The sequence below is a fragment of the Apium graveolens genome, chromosome 4, assembly GCF_009905375.1.
Source record: "Apium graveolens cultivar Ventura chromosome 4, ASM990537v1, whole genome shotgun sequence".
NCBI classification, from domain to species: domain Eukaryota; kingdom Viridiplantae; phylum Streptophyta; class Magnoliopsida; order Apiales; family Apiaceae; genus Apium; species Apium graveolens.
The window spans coordinates 1,187,155-1,198,654 of NC_133650.1; the positions used below are offsets into that span (position 1 = coordinate 1,187,155).

At 36.7% G+C, this 11,500-nt stretch overlaps 1 non-coding gene across 1 annotated transcript; it reads right to left on the bottom strand.

Annotated features, from left to right (window-relative positions):
* Positions 1 to 11,117: 11,117 nt before the first annotated feature.
* LOC141722161 (small nucleolar RNA R71) lies at positions 11,118 to 11,224 on the bottom strand. Its single transcript, XR_012575187.1, has one exon. It is a non-coding gene; the product is annotated as a small nucleolar RNA R71 (small nucleolar RNA).
* Between the last annotated feature and the right edge of the window lie 276 nt (positions 11,225 to 11,500).

Consider the following 11,500-nt stretch of genomic DNA (forward strand, 5'->3'; position numbering starts at 1 on the left):
ATAGAATCCTTAGGCTTGATATTGTTTTAGGAAAAAGACTCAAGTCTGCTCCTTTGCATTTTTACAGACTTTAATTGTTACAAGTACATAATATAAATTTAGATAACAATACAACTTATTTAGGGTTGGCCCTAAGCTTAACTGATTACTGAAAATAACTATTCATTAATCTTCCACTCAAATCATAGATGCTAATGACATTGTTAGCTCCAGTAATCTTTGACATCATGTATTATATATTACAATCTCCCCCAACTTGTTCATTATGAAATTATGCACAAGTTCTGATTGATGATGTCAAAACTTTATCTAAATGCAGAACCCAAAACCCCAATTTTCCCATCTGATCTTCTTTTGTGAGTTGCATTTAGATTTATTCTTCCTTCTCCCCCCATCAAGTAAAGAATATTATTATCTAGAAACATCCATTAGCTATTTTGGCATTTAGATATATTCTTCCCCTTTTTGACATTATCTTCATGAAGAAAGATCCAGCTAGATGCACAGTATTCAAGTTTTTGTCAATGTTCATGTAGAACACTATCAGCAGCTTCAAGTTTTAGTGAAGTCTGTAGTGATGAGTTTACCAAGTAGATTATAATAGGAAAATCCTAAGGTCTCTATTCTTTTGAATAAGTAGTCTCACTACTTCTCACTGCACTATCCTCATGAATTTTAAGAGTCAGAGTAACCTCACAAGGATTGCAAAATCCAGGCACTCATTCTACCTCTCCTTTTGCCAGAAAGGATCCTTCCTCTCTTATTTTCTGTTTTTCTCTCAATCTTTTCTCTCATTCTCACATGAAAGGCTCAGTTGAGTTTGACTTACAGAAATAAGAGGTGGTTGAGAAGAGTTGGTTGTGATCATATGATTAGGGGTAATCCATATAGGTCTAATCATACTCATTTCATCAGAGGAGTGAGTTCATAAACATCTGTGACTAGGATCACAGTTTGATTCACAGATTGCTCTATGATTTTGATAGTGTGTTGTCCTCCACTTATAGTGGGAACCTCCAATTGAATTTTAGGGGATTTGATTGGGTTACTCTCATGTGCACCAGCCTCAAACCCTTGTATGTCTTGCAACATACTGGCACTTGAATGTGCTATGCTTGACTTTCTCATGACATTGTCATAAGCAATTGTTCTTCTAGCTTTGACTGCTAAGGCAGCTTCTGCTAGAGTTATGAGGGGAGTTGTTCCTTTATAAGGAACCTCTAATTAAATTGGAGAGGATTTAGATAGCTCCCCCTCAGGAGTACTACCCTCAAACCTTTCAGTCTGTGAGGATTATTTTACACATGAAGGTGCATTAGTGATATTCATGAAAAACTGATAAGTTTCCATGTTTGTGATCAGTTCCTTTTTCTCAAACAACAAAACAACTGAAGGACATTTTGGTGATTATGTCCTTTTATGAAACAGGTTCCTTTTAAGAGTTATCTGAGTGGGATTGTGTTTGAGTTTTTGTTTATGTTGTTATGTCTGGGGAAACTGCAGTTTGGTTTTGAAATGTTTTAGCTGCAGTTTTAGCACAAATACCTATGAATTGATTATTTGAATTCCCTGTTGATGTCTGTATTAGACCTATAATGCATTGAACAAATGTATCTTTTTGGAGTTTCATTAGACAAATACATTGTAAGATATTTTAGTTGCAAGCATTATTGCAGAGAAGACAAAATTCAAAATAGATATAAGCACATAGTAATTATTACACAAACAAGAGATTGCAAGACAAGAATCAGAACTTTCATTAAAAATGGAAACATGGTACATTAAGATATAGATTTAACAAGTAAATCATAATCCTGACTACTCTAGTTCGGGCTTCTTCTTCTCTGCCTCCAACCTCCTTGCCCTGCGCTCGTACGCTCTGGACATGGAGTTTGTAAGAGAAATGATTCTCTCCTCCAGCTCCAGAGCAGCAAGTCGTTGCTGCTCAGCCACCCTTGCTCGTCTCTCCTGCTCGAGAGAGACTTCCATCTCAAAGAAAAGAATACCAAGTTGATCATCCCATGAGAGTTTATCAAAGATCTCTCATGGAAGATCAAAAGGGCTTCATACGAACCCCTTGATGCGGATTTGAAGTCCAAAACGGTCATAATAGACCTTATTGTCAGTCAAGTTCTGAGCTGGAAGATAAACACCGTGGTTGAGTGTGTGAAAAACAGGGGCAGCCATTGGAGCGAAAAGAATAATAGGTGAGTTTTGAGGCTAAAATAGTTTGTTAGAAAGAGAGTGGTGATGAATGATAAAGAGGGAGGCGTTTTTAATTTATAGAGGAAGTAAAGATAGAAACCAATAGACTCTTGAGTTGTCCGGATAATACGAATAATAAACACATACGCATATTTGACAGTTAGAAATGACTAGTTACTATTCCCCATGCAAGTACTCAAGAATATTAGTTTACTTTAGAGAGTGACTATTCCCCATGCAAATAAGCACGTACTCCCTACACAAAAAGTAACTCCTCCTATCAGCATTCAGTCAAATAAATTAACCACTATCAGCATACTCAAAATAACACAAATAATGTACTAGTCTACTAACATTGGACTAACCTATTTCCACGTAAACATGAAATCATATAAGCATGAAAATATGTCAATAAGTCAGAGAAATTAGAGACAAAGTATGTCAAAAGTATTTTTCTGAACATAATTTATGAATTAAATTTGTTCAGTTTTTCATACTTTTTGCTTCTTTTGGTCTGTTATTAGAATTTTGAAAAATTCCAAGTTCAAATTAATCAGGAAGTATGCGTATTTATAGTGAAAGTAGATGACTTGTCGAAAACTCAAAAATAGACATTTGGAGTTGTCTATCGAGAAGTCATTTAAAGAAGTGAAGTACATGTCGAGAAGTCATTTTAAATTACTCTTATAGAGAACTCAAACTTGACTTATCGAAATGTCAAATAAATACCCAGTTTGTCTAAAAAGTGGACTGAATTAATTCTAACTTTTATTTGAATAAATTTGAAGTAATATTAGAATAAATTTTCCAAAAGTAATTTACCAAAATAATTTATCAGTTTAAATTATTTCAATTCTGAGTTATTGATAAGTCAAGAATTGTACTTGTAGAGAACTCTGTGAATGAACATTATTAGAGAACTCTACAAGGACTGGTCGATAAGTCATTTTAAACCTATTGAGAAGTCACTCGAGAAGTCAGTGAGTTGACTTATCGAGGACTCACTCGAGAAGTCCTAAAATGGCTTGTCGAGAAGTCAATTTATACTTATCGAGAACTCAGTTTTCTAGATACTTTTAGTTATTGTAATTCTACCTTGTATTAATTTTACATATAAATGATGTAAATTAACAACTAAGCAGTTTACTCAGAATTTGAAAAATTCCAAGTTAATTGAATGTGAAAAATAAATATGCAAAGATTTCTGAAATATTTATAATTCATATTTCAGTTAATTTCCAATTTAATCAAATTAACTTTGATTTACTGGAGATGAATCTGCTGTAAAACATTAGCTGAGTTCTTGCCTTAGGATGAAGAATTGAGCATTCCAATTTCACCTACAAGTCTAGTGAAAGTTGCTTCATCCAAAGGTTTAGTAAAAATGTCAGCTAGTTGTTTTTCTGTTGGTACAAAAATGAGCTCAATGGTACCATTAGTAGCATGTTCTCTAATGAAATGATACCTCACATCAATGTGCTTTGTCCTAGAATGATTTACTGGATTAGCTACTATAGATATAGCACTAGTATTATCATACATGGTAGGAATTTTGTCTAATACTAGGCCATAATCCATTAGTTGATTTCTAATCCAAAGCACTTGAGCACAACAACTCCCTGCAGCTATGTATTCAGCTTCAGCTGTAGAAGTTGATACAAATTGTTATTTCTTTCTATACCAAGATACAAGTCTTTGTCCAAGAAATTCACAGCTTCCACTTGTACTCTTTCTGTCAACCCTGCATCCAGCAAAATCTGCATCTGTGTATCCAACAACTTCAAAACCAGTTCCCTTAGGATACCATAATCCCAAGTTTGGAGTTCCCTTCAAATATCTGAAAATCCTCTGTATAGCCATCAAATGTGATTCTTTTGGATTGGCTTGAAATCTTGCACATAGACATGTTGCAAACATGATGTCTAGTCTACTTGCTGTTAAGTAAAGCAATGATCCAATCATCCCTCTGTAGCTTGAGATATCTACACTCTTGCCCTTTTTATCCTCATCCAACTTTGTTGCAATAGACATAGGTGTAGATGCAGGTGAACAATCAACCATTCCAAACTTTTTCAAAAGATCATTGACATATTTAGTTTGGCTGATGTACATACCATCACTTTTTTGGCTGACTTGAAGTCCAAGGAAGTAACTCAGTTCCCCCATCATACTCATTTCATATTCACTCTGCATAAGCTTGGAGAATCTTTGGCACAACTTCTCATTAGTAGAGCTAAAGATGATATCATCCACATAGATCTGAACTAGGATCATATCTTCACCATGTTTCTTGTAGAAGAGAGTCTTGTCTATGGTTCCTCTAGTAAAACCATGCTTCAGTAGGAAATCTGACAGTGTGTCATACTAAGCTCTAAGTGACTGCTTTAGTCCATATAGAGTCTTGAATAACTTATACACAAAGTTAGGAAATTTTGGATCCTCAAAGCCAGGAGGCTGTTGCACATAAACTTCTTCTTCTAACTCACCATTCAGAAAGGCACTTCTGACATCCATTTGATATACTTTGAAATTTGAGTGTGCAGCAAATGCTAGAAAAATTCTTATAGCTTCAAGTCTTGCAACAGGAGCAAAAGTTTCATCATAATCAATTCCTTCTTCTTATAAGTAGCCTTTAGCAACCAACCTTGCTTTGTTTCTGGTAACTATACCATTTTCATCCATTTTGTTCCCGAACACCCATTTTGTTCCAATAATGCTTCTGTTCTTTGGTGTAGGAACTAACTTCCAGACTTTGCTTCTTTTAAACTGATTCAGCTCATCCTGCATTGCAGATATCCAGTCAGGATCCAATAGAGCTTCATCAATTTTCTTAGGCTCTACTTGGGAAAGAAAACATGCATGTCGGCACTCATTAGCAGTTGCACTTCTAGTCCTCACACCAACAGTAGGATCACCAATAATTGCTTCTCTGGAGTGACTTCTATCCAACTTTCTTGTGTGTGTTAACTTGTGCCTTCATCATTTTCTTCATTATTGGTGTGACTGGTAGATCCTTCTTCTCTTTCTCCCCCTGAGTTTGTGCCATCAACTTCAAGTGTTTGAGATGAGCTTTCATTCTCATGATTTTCCTGTTCGGTAGACTTTTCATTCATCATTTATTGTGCAATACCTTCATCTTCTTCATCAGAATCACTATCAATGTTGAGGTTTTCAAATGCAAGGGCTTCAGCTTTATTGTCATCAAGGCATTACAAGCCTGGACACTTGTCATCATCAAAGGTCACATATGTGCTATCCATGATCTTCTTTTGATCAATCACATAGACTTTGTAGGCTATTCTTTCTAGTGAATATCCCAGAAAAACTGCTTCAAAGACCTTTGAGTCAAATTTTTCCACATATTCAGAATTGTCTTTCAAAATGTAACACTTGCTTCCAAACACATAAAGTTGCTATACAGTAGGATTTCTCTTGGACATGATTGAGTAGGGTGACTTGCCATGTGCCTTGTTAATGAGATATATATTCTGTGTATAACATGCAGTCTTCCCAGAAACTTGTTGGCAACTTGGCATCTTGCAGCATTGTTCAAGCAGCTTCAACCAATATTTTGTTCTTTCTCTCAACTACTCCATTTTGTTGAGGTGTCCTGGCAGCTGAGAACTCTTGAACAATGCCTTTGCCTTTGCAGAATCCACTTAATGTAGCATTTCTAAATTCTGTTCCATTGTCACTTCTAAGTCTTTTCACACAATTATAATCCTCAGCCTGTTTATCTATCTTCTTAATATGCTCAACTATGATATGTGGAGTTTCATCTTTAGAGTTCATGAACTCTACCCAAGTGTATCTTGAGAAATCATCCACCATGACAAGTGCATATCTGGTCCTTGAAATAGATAAGACATTTATTGGGCCAAACAAGTCCATGTGAATTAGTTGCAAGGGTGCACTAATAGAATTCACAGTTTTTTACTTGTGACTAGATCTTTTCATCTTTCCTTTCTGACAAGCTTCACAGACTTCAACTTGAGCAAACTCCAGCTTGGGCATGTCTCTCACTAACTCTTTTTTGAGTAAATTGTTAATTGCCTTGAAATTCAAGTGAGACAGCTTCTTATGCCATAGATTGCTTTGTTCTCTTATGCCTTGGTGTAGAAGCAGCAAATACCATCCTTATTTGTTGAGTCCAAGTCTGCAACAAACAAGCTTCCTTTCCTTGCTCCTTTTAGAGCAATTTCACCAGTTTTTTTGCTGATAAAGGTGCATTCTTCTTTGTTGAATAAAACTTCAAAGCCTTTGTCTGCAAATTGGATAACACTGAGAAGATTCACCTCAAGACCAGCTACTAGTGCTACATCATCAATGACAATATTTTCAGAAACAATCTTGTCATATCCCATTGTGAATCCTTTATTGTTGTCTCCAAAGGTCACCAATGGGCCAGCTTTCTCCTCGAACTGTGATAGCAGGGCCTTATCACATGTCATATGTCTGGAACATCCACTGTCAATGATCCATATGACTTTCTTCACTTTGCCCTACACACAATGAGATTCAGGTGTATTTAGTAACCCAAGTAGTGTTGGGTACTTTCTTCTTATTAACTGATTTAGCTAAAGTAGAGTGATTTGTTTCAGATAAAATAGAGTTCAATGATTGTTGTGCATTTTCCCTTTATGATGTAGACTCAATTTGAGTTTCTTTTAGGTCTACTCATAGTTTGTGACAACTTTTCATCACTTTCAAGTTGCAAGGGATGCAATCAAACTTATCACAGAATGAGTAGGGATCATCTAAATCTGCTTCATTGTAATTGCAAGTTCCTTCAGTTGGCTTACTAACACCCTTTTTACAAAGATGAGTTAGATGATTTGTAGAACTACATATTCCACACTTCTTGCCAAGAATATCTGTAACATAGTCCAGATTATTGCTTTTATTTTTCCCCCATTCTTCCACTTCTATTTTTCTTTTTCTGTCTTGCATCTTCAATCTTGGTGTCTTTGACAAGAGTCTTGGTACTTTGGTTGTCCATAAGATTTTCTTCAGCCTTGGAAGATTGAATTGAATCTGCATTCTTCTTTTCATTATCCTCATCTGCAATTTCTTGCTTGATAATCAATTCTTCTTCACTGAAGTTTATTTCACAAGTCTTAAATGCTGGTGACCCAACATTTTTCAGCATTGCTGGAACATTTTCAATCTTTGTTGCTTTTCCTCTGTCACCAGTGTTTTTCTTCTTGATGTTTAAAGTATTATAATCAAGACCAATGGCAATGTTTGCACATGGTTTGTTTTTCTCATGGCACTGACCAACCAATTCAGATGCATTCTTGAAGGACTTCAACTTTACTTCACTTTTCTCCAGTTTTTCTCTTAACACAGCTTCAATCTCATTTGCACACTTGAGCTTTTTTTTAAATACCCATTTTCTTGTTTCATGGCTTCAAGCTTCACTATTAACAATTCAGCTTCTTGTTTTTCACTTTCAAGCTTCTCATTTAACTTTATTAATCTGTTAACTTCTTCATTAGCAGCAACCATGCTTGTATGAATGTGAAACATTTCCGTGCTTATCTTTTTAACAGTTTCCTTATATTGATTCATATTTAAATTAGTGGAGGTAGGATTTGGTACATGTGATTTAGATGAGGATGATTTTCCTTGCTCCAAGGCCATGAGTGTATAGTTTCCAAGTTTTTCATCTTCATCATTTTCAGAATCATCCAACTTTTACCTTCCGCAATATAAGCTTTGCTTTGCTGTTTCTTCAGAAGAGCTTCATACTTTGCTTCAAGTTCAAGATAAGCCTTATCTTTCTTTGCCTTCTTGGTTTTCCTGCATTTTGTAGCAAAATGGCCTAGTTCATCACAGTTGAAGCACCTTATATTAGATCTGTCAATAGATCTAGTTTTGTAACCACTTTTGCTATCAGAATTATACTTCCCTTTCTCTTTCCAGCTGTTGTCTTTGTTAAAAGACTGTCCTTTAATTTTGAAGTATCTTGGCTTCCTTACTCTAATGTTAGAGAATTTTCTAGCCAGATAGGCCATTGATTGATCTAGCTCATCCAGTTCTTCAAGAGTGTAGAACTCATCCCTTTCCAATTCTAGTATGACTTGCTCCTGTGAATCAATTGTTCTCTGCTCACTTATTGAGGAAACTGAGATATGAGATCTTGGTTCATCATTGGATGTTTGCTTTAATTAACAATTAGAGCACTTGAGCCATCCATAACATGTCCTTGACCATATATCAGCGATTGCCTTTGAATCATCTCTAGTTCATAGGTTTTGAGAATTCCATATAGAACTTCCAGAGTTATCTTGCTCAAGTATCTCCCTTCCCTGATTGCTGAGATTTTCTGTTCCAAATGATCAGGAAGAGTAAGCAAGAACTTTAGATTCACTTCTTCAGCTTCATAGTACTTGTCATGAAGCTGCAAGTCATTTATCAGCTTATTAAATCTTTCAAACACTTCAGTGATGTTTTCCTTGGGCTTAGCCATGAAACCCTCATACTGTGAAATTAGTATCCTTCTTTGATTAGATCTAACTTCCTCAGTTCCTTCACAGAGTATTTCAATCTTCTCCCATATTTTCTTAGCAGTGTCACAGTTGACAATATTGTTGTACATCACATTGTCAAGTGACTCAATCAATATCAATTGTAAACTGTTATCCAGGGAAACATTCTCCTTTTAAGGATCAATATACTCAGCATGATCTTTTGGAGCATAATGAGCTGGTATGACAATGTCTCCATCTGTAGATTCCTCAACCCTTACCACAGGAATGAAGGGTCCATTCTTGAGGATCTGAATGTAGAGTGGATTGGTGATAAGTGGCATTTTATACCACTTAGAACGTCTTAAAATAGCTTAAATTGGTGCCTTGAAATCAAGTATTTTGTGTATTTGATGCGTTTTTCTAGTGTTTATGCATTTCAGGGTATTAGTTGCATTTCGGAGGAGTAATCATCATGAATAAGCCTTGGCATGTGTTCGCCATTGCGAGAGGAAAGAAAGGGGCAGATTACAGCGAAGAAACGGAGCAAACTCAGGAATTTTCCAGTAGGGTCCTGAGCGCCCGCTCAGCTATGCTGAGCGGCCGCGCAGATGGCTGAGCGCCCGCTCAGCTATGCTAAGCGGCCGCGCAGGGTCGGGAATTTTGATAAAATATTTTAGACTTCTAATTCTGTTTGGCTTCCAACTTCTATGTAATCTGAGTTTTATGGGACTATTATATAAGTAGATTTGGAGACGTTTTCACGAGGTTGGATGGTGGTATTAAGCAAGGAGCGAAGGAGATAAGGAAGAAGACCATTTTAGCACACCGCAACGAAGAGGGAGCATATTTTCTTGTGATTCTTTGTTTCATTGTAACGTTGGATGCTAGTTTTCTTACTTTGAACCTAATTACTCTTGTGACGTACTCTGATTTAATATAATTAGTTTAGTTATTATTCTCTTGTGTTTATTTATCATGATTTCATATGAACCCATGATGACGATAAGTGCTATCATGGGCTAATCGTGATCATGGGGTCGTAACAGATTTACTATGGAATTCTTTAGTTAATTGTTTGATACCTTAGTGTGTGATGATTGTATGATATCTAGTATTGGTTGTGCGTATTCGTCTTATGTGCGTCGTGAACATATAAGATAGGGTGTTAATCTCTTGTGAAGCGACAGTGGATCTTGAGATTTAGAACTTGCCATGCTAGCATAGGTTCATGTATGATGTGCATGATTAGTGGGTACTCTAACAGTTTTATTCGCCCTGTGTAATCAAAAGGAATAACTTGTGCTTAAATCCTTATGTTGTCAATTTCTGTAGACATATAGGAACTCAACATAATTGATGCCTATTCAACTTCTATCTTAATTGTGGATGCTTGGTAGAATGGTATTAGTACAATGAAAGTTGGCTTTTATCAGTTTCGTGTTATTCGATTAATATCATCGCTGTTATATGCTAAGGGTAATAACAATAACTATTGAAGGAAGTAGTAATGAAGTTGTGATCTCATGAGTGTTTTAATATTGTTAATTGAAGTGTTATTTAAGTGATTAATTAAGTAATTAATTGTAGTTAATATTTAGTCAACAATTCTAAGTGTTAATGTCTTAACATTGAGAAGTAATCATACGTTGGTGCGTGAGTTTAATTAAACAATAATTAGTCTGAGTCTCTGTGGGAACGAACTAGAAAGTATTCTATATTACTTGCGAACGCATATACTTGCGTGTATTATTAGCGCGTGTTTTCACCCTACCAAGTTTTTGGCACCGCTGCCGGGGACTCGGCGTATTTGTTTAGTTTATGTACTTAACATCATTGGTCGTTAGGACTCAGTGATTAGGACGTAGTTGTTACTTATTGTTTCTGGTTGTATTTCAGGTACTTTAGCGAGCGTTTATGCAAACTCGTTCTCGTACTCACAAGAGGACTTTAGATACAGCTGAGGAGACAGACGAAGTTCTTGATATTCCGGAGAAGATAGATTTTGAAGATTCGGATTCAGGAACTGAGCAGAAAGAACCAGTAATCATGGGTGATCGTATTGTTCAGGCTGATCCAGCTCTTATGGACTTTTCTCGGCCTAAAATTGATGACATCCAGTCAAGCATTCTTCATCCGGCTATTCAAGCTAACACCTTTGAAATCAAGCCGGGCACTATTCAGATGGTGCAGAATTCTGTTTCTTTTGGAGGAGCTGCGACTGAAGACCCCAACATGCACATAAGGAATTTTGTCGAGATCTTCCGTACTTTCAAGTGTAATGGCGTGACTGATGAGGCTATCAAGCTGAGGCTTTTCCCATTCTCACTGAGGGACAAAGCTAAGGACTGGTTACATTCTGAACCAGCTGGGTCCATCACTACTTGGCAAGATCTTGCGTAAAAGTTTCTGGTGAAGTTTTATCCGATGGCAAAGACTGCTGTTATGAGGAGTGCTCTTACTTAGTTTGCGCAGCAACCTACAGAATCTATGTGCGAAGCTTGGGAACGCTACAAGGAAATGTTGAGAAAGTGTCCACATCATGGAATGCCCGATTGGATGGTGATCACTGGTTTCTATAATGGTTTGGGGGCCCAATCTCGGCCCATGCTCGATGCAGCAGCTGGAGGTGCCTAATGGGCCAAAAGCTATACTGAGGCTTATAATCTTATCGAGACTATGGCTGCAAATGAGAACCAAAACCCAACTCAGAGGATGATTCCTGGGAAGGTAGCAGGTATTCTGGAAGTTGATGCAGCCACTGCTATTGCAGCGCAGCTCCAAGCGCTGTCGATGAAGGTTGATTCTCTAGCTACATATGGGGT